The sequence below is a fragment of the Belonocnema kinseyi genome, chromosome 1, assembly GCF_010883055.1.
Source record: "Belonocnema kinseyi isolate 2016_QV_RU_SX_M_011 chromosome 1, B_treatae_v1, whole genome shotgun sequence".
NCBI classification, from domain to species: Eukaryota; Metazoa; Arthropoda; class Insecta; order Hymenoptera; family Cynipidae; genus Belonocnema; species Belonocnema kinseyi.
In genome coordinates, this window is record NC_046657.1 from 2,423,885 (window position 1) to 2,440,792 (window position 16,908).

General features: G+C 27.9%; 1 protein-coding gene across 1 annotated transcript in view; it reads right to left on the reverse strand.

Moving 5' to 3' along the window:
- The window catches only part of LOC117167135 (NACHT domain- and WD repeat-containing protein 1), an 898,576-nt gene that overhangs the window by 43,098 nt on the left and 838,570 nt on the right, over positions 1-16,908 (reverse strand). Inside the window, exon 7 of the mRNA XM_033351831.1 lies at positions 396-747. The gene's annotated coding sequence lies outside the window, so the exon portion shown is untranslated. The remainder of the gene's footprint in view (positions 1-395; positions 748-16,908) is intronic.

Below are 16,908 nucleotides of genomic sequence, written 5' to 3' on the forward strand. Positions count from 1 at the left end.
AAGCTCCATCGCTAATATTTAGGAAATTTTTAATAGAGTTTTATTTCTGGAGTTATTTCACTTTTTATGTCCAAAATTCGATTTTTTAGCAGTTCAGTCGGCCTCCATCTTGAAAAATTTATTCGATTCGTCTGAAAATTTTCAGATAAACTAATTAGAGGAAGCTTTATCACTGATATTGAAGAAATTTTTATTTGATTTTTATGTCTAAAGTTATTTTACTTTGTATGCTTAAAATTTCACGTTCCAGCAGTTCAGGTGACCTGTAGCCTAAAATATTGATCCGATTCGTCTATAAATGTCAGGCTAGTTTGACCAGGTAAAACTAAAGCACTATTTAACAAGAAGTTTGGATTCATGTTTTAAAATTACTTTCAGCAGATAAATGTTCTCACGGTTGATTTAACTGTTTATCGTTGTTTCTTAAGTACTGTGTAGAGAGTTTTTCCTTTTAGGAAAGTGGCATCCCTCTGGGTTATCCAATTATATCATCAAGTTATTTCATCCTCGTAGAAAGTGAAGCAAATTGTCTCTACCACGTCGTATCGACATCATTCTTCCCTTTATTGCAGAGTCTGAGAAGCTGAGGTGGACAAAATGATTACCGACTTGGTGGATTTGGACAAGTCCATTGAGGGTACGATGTACTTCCTGAAGAATTAGTTACACGTCTCCAGGAGTTATGTTTCTTGAGGGTTCGACCTCATTTTGGTGATTCGATCCCATTATCGTGACGTGCTCTTTACTCTGTAACAAAAAAAAAGACGATCTTACCAAGGAGAATTTCTTGTAGTGAAAAATCTAACTCGAAAATTTGGTGTAAAATATTATTATTAAAATTCAAAAATTTTAATTATTATTATTATTATGGACATTTTTATCATCATTCTTATAGTATAAAATTATATAATGGGTTAGGTTACATTTTTCACCAAATATTTGATTTTTTAAGCGAAAAAGATGGATTTTTTATAAGGGAGTGGAATTTTTAATTGCAAAAGTTAAATTTTTGAAAAAGGTTAATTTTCGGCTTAAAGAGATGAATTTTCAATTAAGAAAGATGACTTTTTCTCAATAAAAAACGAATTGTCATCCCAAAAGGACAAATTTGTAAGAAAACAGAATTGTCAGAAAAGAGTACTTTAACAAAATATTAGAATTTCCAACTGAAAAAAAGAATTTTCAACCAAGAAAATTAATTCTGTATCAAAACTCGATTTTTTACCGAAATACATGAATTTTCAACCATGTAGTTGATTATTTAAATAAAAATTTTAAATCGCTAAAAAAAATTATGAAACAGTTAAATTCCACTAAAAATAATAAATTTATGATAAATTAGTTCAAAAAGAACGAATTGCAAAAAAAAATGAATATTTAACCAAATAGTTTAATTTTTAATCCTAAAATACAAACTAAATTTACGATCAAATAGTTGAGTTTTCAACTAGAATAATTAATCTTGTACCTTAAAAAGGATTTTTTTTTTAAATAAAAAAATATTTTAATTTAAAAACACTAACAGCTGAATTCAATTTAACAAAAAATCATTTTCAGCCCCCAGGATTAATTTTGTACCCAATCGTTGAATTTCCTAGTTATTAGCGAAAATTTTTCAAAAGAACGTGGAATAGCTACATTTTCAGATAAAAAAATTAATTGTTCGCAAACAAAGTTCAACAGAATATTAAAATTTTCCAAATAAGTAGTTTAATCCTTAGCCGAAGAGTAAAATTTTCTTACCAAGGTTATTTAATTTTCAAACAAAAATACGAATTAAAAAAACATAACAAATCATTTTCTATAAAACAGCTGAGTTATTATCAACGAAAGATATGAATTTTCAACAAAAAAGTAAATTTACGAAAAATGGTAAAATAAAATAAATAAATAAAAAAATTTCAAATTATACAGAAATATTTTCAACAAAAAATGGCATTGCTATATTTTCAGATAAAAAAAAAATTTGTTAGAAAATAATGTCAACAGAATATTTAATTTTCTATGAAAAAAGTTAGTTTTTAACAAAAAAGTCATTTTTAACCCAATAGTTTAATTTTCTAACAAATTGATGAAGTTTCAGACCTAACAAGCGAATTTGATCAAACCGAAAAAATAAATTTTTAACGAAAAAGTTAATTTACGACCAAATATTTAAACTTTAAACTAATGATGAATCTAAAAAAAAATCTTTGCATAGTATTTTAACTTTAAACCCAGTAGTTGGTTTTGCAACAGAAAATGAATTCACAAGGTAACCTTTAATAGTTAATATTTGAATCAAAAAATTTAATTTTAAATCAAAAACTGTTGAATTCAACCAAAAAACATAAATTTTCAACAAAATAGTTGAGTCATCAACCAAAAACATATTAATATTTGACAAACTAGTCGAATTTTGAATAAGGAAAGGAATTTTTAAACCAAAAAAATTAGATTTTTCTAGAAAAAAACACGAATTTTCAACTAAGTACTTGAATTTCAAAAAATAAGGAAGTTTCAACGAAAGTTCAACATTCAATCGAATATTTGAACTCTTATTTAAAAAATCATTTTTCAACTCTGAAGATTAACTTTCTACAAAAAAAAAATATTCAACCAAATAGTTAAATTTTCTAGTTATTAAGGAACACTTTCAACAAAAAATGGAATAGCTACATTTTCAGGTTAAAAAATGTTAACAAAAAAAAATCAGCAGAATATTTAAATTTGTCAAATAAATAGTTTAATTCTTAACCAAAATATTAAATTTTTTCCCAAAGTAATTTAATTTTCAACAAAAAATAGAATTAAAAAATAGAAAAAAAAACCTAAGAAACGTATTTTCTGTAAAATCGTTGAATTATCAACCATAAATATGATTTTTCAACAAAAAAGTTCATTTACGACAACTATTTGATTTTTCGACTAAAAAGTGAGTTCTTAATGAAACATGCAATAGTAAATATTTAAATAAAAAGTTTTTTGGTTGAAATCTTAACCCATAAAATTAATTTTTCACAAAAAGAAGAATTTCAAACAAAAAAAATTTGTATTTTCACTAGAAAACAGAGGTTAGCACCTAAAAATTCAATTGTTAAGTTTCTTGTTTAAAAAGAACTAATTTTTAGCAAAAAAGGAACGAACTTTAAACCAGTTGAACTCAACTAATAAACAGTTTTTTTAAAATAGTTGAATCCCTAAACATAATTAAAAATTCTCAACAAGAAACATTAATTTTGTACCCAAATAGACGAATTTTCAAGAAAATAGATCAATTTTTAACCTAATAGTTGAATTTTCAAATTATACAGAAAAAAATTGTAAAAACAATGGAATAGCTACATTTTCAGATTGGAACAAAAGATTTTTAACCAAAAAACAATTTCAACGGAATATTTAAATTTCCTAAGTAGTTTGATTTTTATATAAAATTAATTTAACTTTCAAACGAAAAGTTCACTTTTCTATCTAAGTAGTTTGATTTTTAACCAAAAATATTATTTTTTAACAACAAATTTAATTTTCATCCAGGAGTTTATTTCTCTAACAAATTGATGAACTTTCAAGTCTAAAATTTGATTTTTTTTACAAAACGCCTGAAATTTCAAACTAAAAATATAAATTTTTAACAATAAAGTTACGTCACGACAAAATACTTTAAATTTTAACTAAAGTGATAAACCTTAAACAAAAGAAAGAAAATTATGCCTGTACAAAGTATTTCAACTTTTAACGAAGTAGTTGATTAAAAAAAATTATTTCTCGAAGAAAAATTTAATAGTTAATAAAAAACTGTTGAATTCAACCAAAAAAGATGAATTTAGGAAAAAATTGAATCGTCAACCAAAACACATTAAATTTCAACTAAGTAATTGAATTTTTGATAGAAAATTTAATTTTCCACTAAAAAATGAAATCATTAAATTTGAAGAAAGAAAATTAATTTAAAAAAAAGAATTTTCATTAAATACATGAAATTATAACCAAATTGTAAAATTTCAAACATGATTTTCAAACAAAAAGGTTAATTATGTAACAAATAGTTAAATTCTCAAATAAATAGCTCAATTTTTAATTTGACCATTTTCAACAAAATAGTTAAATTCTTAACTAAAGATATCAATTTTTAACTAAAATAATGAAGTTTCAACAAAAGAGTTTAACATTCCTTCAAGTATTTTAAATTCCAAAAACAAAAAATGAGATTTTTTATCCCAGAAGTTTAATTTTACACCAAAAAAAGAAGATTTTTGTTGAGAAAAAACATAAATTTTCAACCAAATAGTTGAATTCTGAGCCACAAGCAAATTAATTTTAGACAAAAAAAAGAAAAAAAATTTTCAACAAAATACACCAAACTATCGCTTTCAGTAAAGTATCGGGAGTTGCCTTTAAATGACCTTGGACTGATTTCGGGGGACAGAAATGTAAACAGTGAGGGGCGCCTGACTCGTTTCCAATTGGAATATATTATATATTATATAATATAATATATATTCTCGCCCTACTCCCCTGAGAAACTGCGTGAGCCAGCTGTTCTAAGAAGGCTGAGAACGGGGTGACTGAAAGCGAGAGTTTGGTGTAATTCAATTTTTAACCAAAGTGATTAATATAGGGTATCAGTATTATCATCGGAATGGTAAGCGACCAGCCAAATGGGATACTTATCACATTACGTGAAAATAAATACCTATACTGTCGATCAAAGATACCCGTCGAATTCAGATTTTCACGTTAAAACAACAATTTTAATTGAATTTGATCTGTGAAAAAATATCTCTTTCCTTCGCTCCGCTGGGAATCGAACCCAGGTCTTCCTATTGCCGGTTGGGTGATCTATCCACTAAGCTACTGCAGAGATCGAAAGAGCAGTATTTTTCAGATATTTCATATGACTAGTTTTTTTCTAAACAGTCATGGATATAAAATATAGGAAATCTGTATTATAATAATAATGGTGAACGACCGATTAGGTCAGATACTTATCACATTACCTGAAAATGGATAGCTACACTATCGATCTAAGTCACTAGGGTGCTCTTACCACTAAGCTACTGGACAGATCGAATGAAGAATATTTTTTCAAAGACATGCAATATGGAAAGGTTTTCTCTACAGAGTCATTTATCACACCATTTTTCTCATTTTTTCTCACCAGTAGCTTAATGGGTTGTGCACCAGATCGACAATGATGACTTGGATTCGATTCTCAGCGGAGCGAAAAGGAGGGATAGGTTTTTTAGAGATCAAATTAAATTATAAATTAAAAATAAACGTAAAATTATCAATTTGACGGGGATTTTAGATTGATAGTGTAGACATCTATTTTTGCGTAATGTAATAAGTATATCATCTGATCGGTAGTTTACCATCCCGATGATAATACAGATTTCCTATGTCTTGTATTTATGACTCTTTCTAGGCAAACTTGTTACATAGCATGTCTGTCAAAAAAGATTCTTGTTTCGAGCTTTCCAGTAGCTTAGTGAGTAGAGCACCCGACCGGAACAGGATGATCTGGGGTCGATTCCCAGTGCAGCGAAGGAAAGAGAGCTTTTTCACATAATTGAATTGTAAAATTAAATTATTATTATTGTTAATAAAATTTTTTTTAATTTTTATATCATCTGATGCATTTATAAACAAAAAAATGTGCTCACACCGAGGTTTGTTCTTTAATTGTGATAACATTTTAATGTCTGATTTTTAAACTTTTTTTAGACTTGGATAACGACAAACTATTGTTTTCGTTATTACAAATGTTATAAACAAAATTTTTAATTTAAGCTAAATTTTCACTTACAAATTCTGACTTTTTTAATAATACATAAAAACTCAACGTTAATAAAAAAGAAATAAATCTTCTTAATTAAAAATGTCGCACAGCAATGAGCTGGAAAATTCAATAGTATCATAAATCCTTGGTTAATGAGGAAGGAAGTATAATTAAAGACGATTTTCATAAAAGCGAGGAAAATTACGCTCTTTTAGAATTCGTTGTTAACGAGGATGGAAAGTTTCTTTTTTTTAAATTGAAAATTAAAACTCAAGGTTTCAAAAAGTTTTTTGAAAATTAATTTCGCAAGTCGTAATTTTGTCTCCATTTGTATCTCGAGAGTTAAGTTTCGTGATATTTACTTTTCATTAGCAATTTAGGACTCTTAACTCGCATAAAGGCAATGCTCGTTTATTAGTCAATCACAGGAAAATGTAAGAAATAATAGTAATTGTTTAAAATTAATTGTTATAATTAAAAAAAAAATCATTTCCAAAAATACAAATTTTTTCAAAAACAGTTTATTTTCTATCAAAAACGTTCATTCTTAACCAAGAAAGATACATTTTTAACCAAAGTTGACTTTTTTACCAAAAAAGATTAAGTTTCAATCTAAAGCGAATAATTTAAAAAAAAGAAATTTTTGACAAAAAAAAAATAGTTTGATTTTCAACAAATTAATTAATTTATTTAAAATTAAATAGCAGAACTTTCAATCTACAAAGATCTGAATTCAACCAAAAGTCGAAATTTTGAAAAAACCTTTGAATCTTCAACTCAAAATGATGAATTTTTTACTAAATGAATTTTCTATTTAAAAGACGAATTTTAAAGTTATAGAAAAAATGTTCAACCAAAAATGGAATGAAAAAAAAAAAATTTGTTTTAATAGAATAGTTAAATGTTTCAGTTAAACAGTTTAGTTGTTCACCAACTTGTTTAATTTTCAAGCCAAAAATATTTATTTTCATCAAAAAAGTAAATTTACGACAAAATAGTTGAAGGTTCAACTGGATTCAAAAAATTATTTTTTTAAATGAAAAAGCGAATATTCAGCATTATAGGTAAATTTCCAACCAATAATTTAAATTTGTAATCAACCCTTTGAATTTTCGATAAAAAATATGAATTTTTAACAAAAAGTTTACTTTCAAACAAATTGTTGAATTTTTAAATCAAAAAGATGAATTTTCTACTAGAAAATATGCATTTTCAACCAAAGATTAATTTATAATTTAATAGTTGAATTTTCATCTTATAAATAATCAATTTGAAGGAATTATTTGTATAGTTAATTTTTCAAATAAAAAAATTAATTTTCAGCCAAAATAAATTTTTTTTATCAACGTAGTTGAATTTCCAACCAAAAAATTTGAAATTTGAACCAATTAATTGAATTTTCGATGAAACCTATGAATTTTATCCAAATATTTGAACTTTTATTAAAAGAGTTTAATTTCAAACCAAATTGTTCAAATTTCAAGTAAAAAAAGAAGAATTTTCTACTAAAAAATTCGAATTTTCAAACAAAAATAATGTATGAATGAATTGTTGAATTTGCATCTTATAAATATTTCATTCATAGCAAGAAATTTTAGTTATTTTTTCAGATGAAAAAATAATTTATAACAACAAAAAAACAACGAATTTTCAACAAAATATTAAAATGTTTAACCAAAAATTTCTATTTTCAAACAATTAGTTGAATTTTTAACCAAAAAGTTTAGTTCAAACAAAATTAGTTTTAAACATAATGGTCATTTTCCGTAAATAAATTTGGCTTTAAAAACAAATTTTTCATATTTAAAATTTTTTTAAACAGAATGTTCAAGTCATAAAGACGAATTTTTAATAAAAATTTAATGTGTAATCAACTGGTTAATTTTTCCACTCATAACGATATAATTTAAAAAATAAATAAAAAATTCAAATTTTTAAATGAAAAAATAACCTTGGAAGAAAATTGTTAAATTCTCTTCTCAACACAAAAATACGAATTTTAAACAAAAGGAAAATTTGTTAGAAAATAGTTGAACTTTCAACAAAAGAGTTAAATTTTTATTCAAGAAAGGCGCGATATTTTTAGTACTAAGAGAGGTGAACTTTTAAATCAAAAAGATAAATTTTAAGAAAAAATAGTTTTCATCAAAAAAAATATTTCAGTTGATTTATCAGCAACAAAATATCAATTTTAAACAGAATGTTAATGTTCTACGATAATTAAAGTACGGTCCCTTAAGCTATAACCATGTTAAATCATAATTTTTTTTCTTTCTTTTTATATATTTTTTTATAATCTTACGTTAATTGAAATTTAAAAAGGCGCATCTGCTTGAATTACCCTTATGTTTCAATACACTCAGGAAAGAGTATTAAATCCTGAAAGGGTGATAGACCATTTTTTAAAGGGGATAATGCATAATAATAAAAAGTTTTATACTTTATTTTGCGTTGAGTGGATGAAAGATGAAATTTCTGAAAGAGATTTAATGAGTGATAAAGAATTTTGAGATGAAAATTCATTTTATTAATTTAAAAAATACATATCCGTTCCTGCTAAAAAAATGCTTCAGATTATACTTATTAATTAATCACAATAATTTTTGTGCATTTTATGATGCCAAATTTTTATTTTGTGATGGTAAAACATTTTTCAATGAGAAAGAAGGACGAATGGAATTTCTGGGTAAAGTGAAATATTCAACGTCAGAGAGATATTAAATTCAAACATGATGTATTGCTCACTGGAAGTAGACTAGAGAAATGAAGATGCAAAAATGGTAAAATACGAAGATGAGAAAAGTTTGATTTTTTCCTAAAGGCTGGGTATCGTAAAATAACACTTTTAGAAATTTTGAAAAGATAATTATAATTTTAGGTAGTCTAGCTTTTCAGAAATTGATTTATTCACCTGTAAAAATATAACCCAAGAATATTAATTTTCAACCCAGAAGTTTAATCTTCTATTAGCAAAAAAAAAATAAATAAATAAATTTTTAACGAAATAAATAGGGATGACTGAAAAATCAAGAAAAATAAAATTCCCGGCATTGTAAAATTTCCAAACGGAAAAATTCCCGAATAATAAAATCCCCGAAATGATAAAATTGCGGAAAATTAAAAATCCTGAATTGGACAATTTCATTTAGAAAATTGTCAAATTATTAAATATCCGAACTGTAGAAAATTCCCGATTCGAAACAATTACGGAAATAGTTTTTTAATGGATATTATTTATTCTTTGAAAATACAAAAAATTAAATATTTTTATCAAAGATAATTTTTTAATGTTAATAGTTTTTAACATTGTTATTTGAATTGAAAATAACAATAAATTTATTAAAATTGTATAAAAAATTATTGTAAACACACGTGTGAACAAACTTTACAAGATTCAATTTAGCACTTATTTATTTCTAAGTTTCTAATTATTTTTTTTATTTTAATTTAAAAATTTGATTTTCAAGAACCAAATTTACCTCCAGAAATATTTTTTTTTTTCATTTATTGTTATTTTAAAACCAATTTTTTTAATTGTTGAAATTCGTGAATTTTATAATTCGGAAATCTTATTGTTCAGATATTTTACAATTCGGGAATTTTCTGTCATGAATTTTATTCTCGAGCTATTTTACAATTATGGGTTTTTTAATTTTGGCATTTCGGAAATTTTCTGTCAGCAGTTTTCGAATCCGCGATTTTTAAATTACGAAAATTTTATAATTTCGGGAATTTTATTATTCCGGAATTTTCCATTTCGGGATTTTTAATTTTCGGATATTTTATAATTTCAGGAATTTTATTATTCGGAAAATTTCTAACTTGGAAATTTTAGTGTCGGGAATTTTACTTTTCTGGATTTTTCAGACTTCCCAATAAATAATTTTTCAACTAAACAGTTGAATTTGCAACTAGAAATGATAAATATCGAACTAAAAATGGGATAGTTGAATTTCCAGTTGGGAGTCAATTTCCAACTAAAATTATGAGTCTTCAACAAAAAAGAAATTGTTGATAAAGTAACTCAACTTTCAACCAAATCGTTGAATTAAAAAAATTAATTTTCTATAAAATAATGAATATTCAGTAAACGATAATCAATGTAAACCAAAAAGTTCATTTTTAACAAAATAGTTCATAATAGTTTCACCCAAAAAATTGCCACCATTCCCACAACTTTTGTTAAACATTTAACAAAAAAGTTCACTTTTAAGCTAAAAGTTCAATTTTTTACCACATAAATTATTAAAGGTTCAAGTAAAAACGACAAATGAGAAAAAAATTATAATAAAATAGTTGAGTTTTTAACTTATAAGGCATGAATCTTCAACCAAAAACAGAATAGTTAAATGTTCAGATCAAAAATTAATTTCCACTAAAAAAAACGAAACCAAGAAAATAGTTAAATTTGCAGTGAAAAAGATAACATTTTAGAAAGTAAGTGGAATATTTAAAAAAAAGATAATTAAAAAAAAATGTTGCACTCTTATACAATTTAATTTTTTAACAAATAGTTTAATTTATAAAAAAATAGTTGAATTTTCAACTTATGAAGAATGTAGTTAAATATTCTGCTACAAAATTTACTTTTTAACAAAAAGAAAACGATTTTTTTACAGAATAGTTCAATTATCAACCAAAAAAGAAGAATTTTTAACCAAATAGTTAAGTTTTCATTCAAACATAAATAATATAATATAATATAATATAAATAAATAAATAAAAAATAAATAAATAAATGAAATAATATAAATAAAATAATAATATAATATAAATATAAAATATCAATTTTTTACAAAAAAGTTCTATTTCAACCTTATAGTTTAATTTTTACTAATTTGTTGAATTTTCAACTTATAAGCAACATATTTATAGCAAAAAACTATATATTTAATCTCCCAGATAAAAAAATTAATTTCGAGCAAAAAATAAACAAAAAAAACAACAAATTTTCAAGAAAATAGTAAATCTTTCAACCTAAAAATTAAATTTTTTAACCAAATAGTTGAAGTTTTAATAAAAAATAGGAATTTTGAAACAATTAGTTAAATCTTTCAAAAAATTTCAATTATCAAGTCAAAAGACGAATAATCTACTGGAAAATATGAATTTATACTTAAATAGTTGAATTTTCAACTAATAAATAATCACTTTTATAGCAAAAAATTATACAGTTAATTTTTTAGAAAAAAACAATGCAAGAAAAGAAACAAATTTTTAGCAAAAGAGTTAAATTTTCAACAAGCCAGAAAGAGGAATCTTCAACCAACAAGATAATTCTTTAAAAAAGACAAATTTAATGAAATAAATCATTTTTTCAACTAACCTGCTGAATTTGAAGTTAGAAAAGGTACATTTTTAACTAGAAATGGGATAGTTAAATTTGCAATTCCCACTGTTCCCCTACTTCCCCTACTTCATCTTCAATCACTTATCCCTAGCTGCCTACTATCCTCCATTACTTCACCCTTCACTTTCCTCTCGCAATCATTTTTCATTCTCTACCCCCCCCCCCCCCCCCCCCCCCCCCCCCCGCCCCCATTCTTCATCGTCCTTTCCCCAAATTTACTTCCAGGTCCTTCGCTTTAGCTTACTTCAAATACTTGCCCTTTTCACACTTCCCCTAATTTACGATCCTTCACTTTCCCATGCTTTTCATACGTTCTCTTAGATCCATGTTATATTTTTTTTAGTTCCGCTTTCACTTCACCCCTTCATCTGCTTCTACCTAATCTACTTCTACCTCAATCACTTCTCCTACAAAAACTCCCCTCCAGTCTTTTCAACTTTCTATCCACTCGCACCATAACCCAAATTTCTCTTATCCTCGCATCTCCTGGTTTTTCCTATTTTAACCCCTCTCATTTTAACTTTTCCCCTACATTCCCACACACAGCTACCCTCTGCTCACACACCGTCACTTCCACAATCTACACTTATACTGACTTATATTCTACCTCCCGGTATTTCCTTTCCTCCTACTTTTTCGCTTCACCATTTTCACTCTCACTCATCCCCTGGCTTCCCAACTTTGCTTCTCCTCATCGCCTCTACCAGTTACTATTTCACTCTTTAATCCCTACTCATATACCTTTGCTCACATAACCCACATTTCCCTTACATTTTGCACTCTCATTTCTTCTTTCTACCTACTTTCCCGCAACTCTTTTCTCCTACCCTCACATCTCTTCTCTTTACCTACTTTAAAACTTATAACTACCCTTCCCCTACGTCTCCTTTCATCCTTTATTTTGACACCTTTAATTTTTACGTTTCCCCTACATTCCCACACATAGCTACCCTCTTGTCACATCGTCTTACTTCCAGTAACTAACACTTCTATTCAATTCTCCTTCCCTACCTCCCATCATGTTCTATATCCACTACTTTCCCGCTCCACCCTTTTCCCTCTCACTCATCCCATCGCTTTTTCAATTTTATTTCCCCTAGTTGCCCTTTCCAGTTTATATTTACCACCTCAATCCTTCCTCATATCCTCTCACTAACTCAATTTAAATTTCCCTTACATTTTTTACGCTCATTTCTTCTTTCTACTTACTTTCTCACACATCATTTCTCCCACCCTCACATCTCCTGGCTTCATCAACTTTCACACCCATAACTACTCTTCCCTTACATATCCACGCTTGCCTTACTTTAACGCCCCTAATTTTTACTTTTCCTTTACATTCCTATACATAGGTACCCTCTTTTCACCCCGCTATTTTATAATTCGGCAATTTTCTGTCGGGAATTTTATTATTCAGGTGTTTTATATTTCAAGTGCCAGGTAGTATTTTTTTTGTTCATATTTTTTTGCAAATAAACGCCATGAACCCAAAATTAAATTGTAAAATTAAAAAATGTTTTCATCAGAAACATAACTTTTCTCCATTATTGTTATTTTACATTGAAATAATAATTTAAGAAGCTTTTAACACTGAACATTACTTTTTTAATAAAAATATTTGATAATCGTATTTTTAATAAATAATATTTATGAACCAAATTTGTTAATTTTTTTAATTCGAGAATTTTCTAGTTCCGATATTTTATAATTCGGCAATTTTCTGTCGGTAATTTTATTATTCGGGTGTTTTATAATTCGGAAATTTTATTATTCGGAAATTTTATTTTTCGGGATTTTTCTGTCGTTTCACTCGAATTAATACCGAAATTGTTTAAAAATCTTCCAGATAATATTTGACAATTTCGAAAATCTGTTAAAGTGTTTAAAAATATTTTAAAAATATTCTCTTGAAATTCAAGTTAAAAAATTTCAAAAATCTACTTTTTGTTTTAATTTTTTTTTTAATTATGTCAAATGCATCATAATCACTTACTATCATTTTTTCTTAAGTTCCGTAATCTTGCAAAGTTAAACATATTTGCTTTAAATCTTCTACATTGTATTCAGATTTTTTAAAAATTATTTGCAATCTTTTTATAACTTTTTTAATTTCCTCCTAACTCTTAAAATTCTTAAAAACTTCTGAATTTGGTTTCGGCATCATTAAAAATCTACATTTTGCTTCAAATTTAGCAAAATCCTTTTAAGATTTAAATGATGTGAAGTAAATAAATTAAATGATAAAGTAAATAAATGAGGAAAGTGTAGGGAACGTGATAGGAAACGATAGGAAAAAAATTAGGTGAAATGAGGGAGGGCGACGAGGGAAAGTCAGAGGAAATGAAGGAAGTGTACTGGGGAAAATAGGAAAGTAGAGGAAATAAAGGGAGTGGATTAAGTGAAGTAGGGGAATTAAAATGAGCAAAAGTATGAGAAGTTAGGGGAAATGAAGTAGAGTAGGTGAATTGAGGGGCATTAAGTGATAGAAAAGTAGGGGATATAAGGGGGGGGGGTTATTAGGAAACATGAACGAAGATTAAGTAGGGGAAGTAATGGAAAATGAGTAAAGGGGGCCAAAAGGAAGTAAAAGGAAATAAAGGAAGGGCAATCGGGGAAAATGAGGAAAGGGGAAGTAGGAAAAATACGAGAAGAGGATTAGGTAAAGTTGGGGAAATAAGGGAAAGTGAATGGAAAAAAGGGGAGTAGGAAAAGTTAGTGAAAATAAGGGAGAGGAAAGTAGCTTAAATGGGGGGAGGGTGAGTAAGGGGAATTAGGTGTGAAAAATTAAAGGAATGAAGGTAGAGGAAATGAGGGGGTTAAGTAGGGTGCAAGTGGATTAGGCGAAGTAGGAGAAATTAGGAGAGTAAAAGCAGGGAAAGTTAGAGGAAATCTGTTTCTTATTTTTTCTAATCTTCTCAATATTTTAATTAGTTACAAATCTTTGAAAATTAACGTTTTTTCTCAAAATTATATCAGATTTGAAGTTGCAAATTATTAATAGAAATAAATGGGTTAAATGTCCTCGCAAGTGTCCTTGTAGAAATGCTGTCGTCACCCCGATCCATAAATTACTTGTTTTTTATTTGTTAATGACAATCTAATTTAATTACTATTTAATAAATGCGACCCAACTGACAATAATAATTAATAATAAAAAAAATTGTATAGGCTTTGAAATAATTTATCTTCTATACCGAAAATAATTATTTATTTGCTAATCAGTTATAATCAGTTACTATTAGCTTAACAGCCAAAAATTAAATAACAAATTTTTGCTCTATTATTAGAGAACCTTGTTATTTTGTTTTTAATACACTTTGCAATAAAATTAAACGATGGAGTTAATTGCAAATTATGATGCCATTACCATAATTAATTTATGTTTCCCTCGTTGACTGTAGAAAATTTCATAATATGAATTATAATTAACTCGGTATAATTACGTCAAAATGATCCTTTCTAGGTGATTTTATGTTTTTTTTCCAGGAAACTCTTATTATCTGAATTTAAATTAATACTATTGTGGTTACAATATGAAAATTGTAATTAGTGTTAATTTTAATAAAGAATTCTAATTTGAAATCAGTATTCAACAATCAGTAATATTTTATAAAGGTTTTTATAAATTACTAGATTAAACACCTTGACTACAAAACAAAGCAAAACTTGTTTATAAATTTAAATTAATATGTGTAATTTTAATACAAATTTTTAATTTGAAATAAGGATTGTCCTTTTCCGGGTTTCTTAGCTTCGGGTAGAAATTCCTATGGTTGATGTCAGGTATCCGTTAATAAGAGAGAAAATAGGGGAAATGAGGGATCGGGAAGTGAGGAAAAATGTGTGGAGGGAAAATAGGAAAAATAAAGGATGGGCTTCGATGAAGTAGGGGAATGAGGGAACTTTAAAGGAAGTAGGGGAGGTAGAGGGAAAATTATGAATAGAAAGTGGAAAATAAGTTCGACGAATAAGTATGGGAAGTGAGAGAGGGGGAGTGATAGAAAAGGATGCACAGGAAGAAGAAGTGAGGGAGAAGAAGGTGAAAAAGGGAAAACAAGAAGAGGGGAGAATGCGATATAAGGGGAGTGGGTTACGTGAAAAAGGAACAATGAGGGGAGGCAAGGTGAAAGAAGTGATGATAAATGAGGGCAAGCAAAATAGAGAAAATTAAACAGTAAGTAAAGGGAAATGATTAGAGGGAAAGGAGGGATAATGAGGGGTGAGGGATTAGAGAATATGAGTAGTGGTAAAGTAGAGGACGTGTGGAGAAGAAAAGTAGAGAAAATGAGGGAAGGGGAAGTAGGGAAATTAGGATAAATAATTGGAAAGGAAGTAATAGAAGTAAAGGAAGAAAAGTGATGGAAAATTGGTTGAGAGGATGTAAAGGAAGTGAAACCAAATAAAGATAGAAAAATTAGGAAAAATGAAAGAAAATAAAGAAAGAAAAAGTAGGGAAAATGAGGGGAGGAGAAGTTGTGTAAGTTAGAAAGAATGAATGGGAATAGGGGAAGCAAGGGTAGAGAAAGTAGGAAAAGAAAAAAAAATGAGCGTAGTGTAAGTAGGAAAATTAGGGGGTATAAAATGAGGGGAAGTAGGGGAAGTGAGGAGAGAGGTTCTCATGGAAAATGAGTGGAAGAGGAGTAGGGGCAGCTAAATGAAATAAAGGAAGGAAAAGTAGGGTGAATAAGGAAAGAGGAAGTTGGAGAAATAAAGGGCATGGATTATGTGAAGTAGGGGAGATATGAGGGTGAAAAGTGGGAAAATTTAAGAGAAATGAGCAGAAGAAAAGAAAGGGGAAAGAGGGGAAGTTAGTGAAAATGAGTTTAGTAAAGTAACGGAATTTAAGGGAGAAAAAGTGTAGGGAGAGAAAGTAAGGGAGATAATGGGAAATGAGGGGAATAAAAGTAAGGTAAATTATCAGAAATTTAAGGAGTGGAATCCTTGAAGTAGAAGAAATTATACTATGGAAAGAAGACAAAATTAGGTGAAATAAAGAGGAAGTCTCGGAAGTTCGGGGAAATTACGAAAGGAAGAGTAGTGGTAATGAGAGGATAGGAAGGAAGTGAGATAAAATTATGGGAGGGAAAGAAAGGGAAATGCTTAAAAATAAAATAAGGATGAATACATAAGAGTATATACGGTAAAGAAGTTTTTAAAAATTTTTATAAATTTTTACCCCAATTATTATTACAAAAAAAAATTGTTTTGATTAATACATCGTTTACATTTTTTTCTATAGTTAAATATTGTTCAATTATAAGTAGAATAGAAGGTAGAAGAATATAATAGAAATTAGGGACAAGGGGAAGTAAAGGAAGGAATATCAGAGGAAAAAAGGTAAGTGAGGGAATATGAAGGGTGAAAATGAAGAAGAACAAAGGCAAATGCGGGCATGTGTTGTAGGAGAAGTGAGGGAGAGTAGATGAAGTGAGAGGAAGCGTGACGAGTAAAATTGAGGGAAGGGAAAGAACTTTGAGGAGAGGGGAGAGGACGGGCGTTGAAACGGGGAGAAAAAAGTTGTGAAGGGCGGAGTAGGGGAAAGAGGAAGCAAGAAGAGGGATGTTTAGGAGAAGGTAAAAGAAATAGGTGAGGTAAGTAGTGGAAAATTAGGGGGTTAGGGCAAGTAGGTAAAGTGAATGGAAGTGTAATTTGTGGGAGTGTGTAGATGAAAAGAACAGTAAAGAGAGCAAAGTTGTTGTAGGGTAAGTCAGAAGAGGGGCAGTAAAGAAGAGAGAAGTATATGAAGGGGAAAGTGAAGCGAGGACAGAAGAAGGAAAACGACGGAAAATGGGGGGGGGGG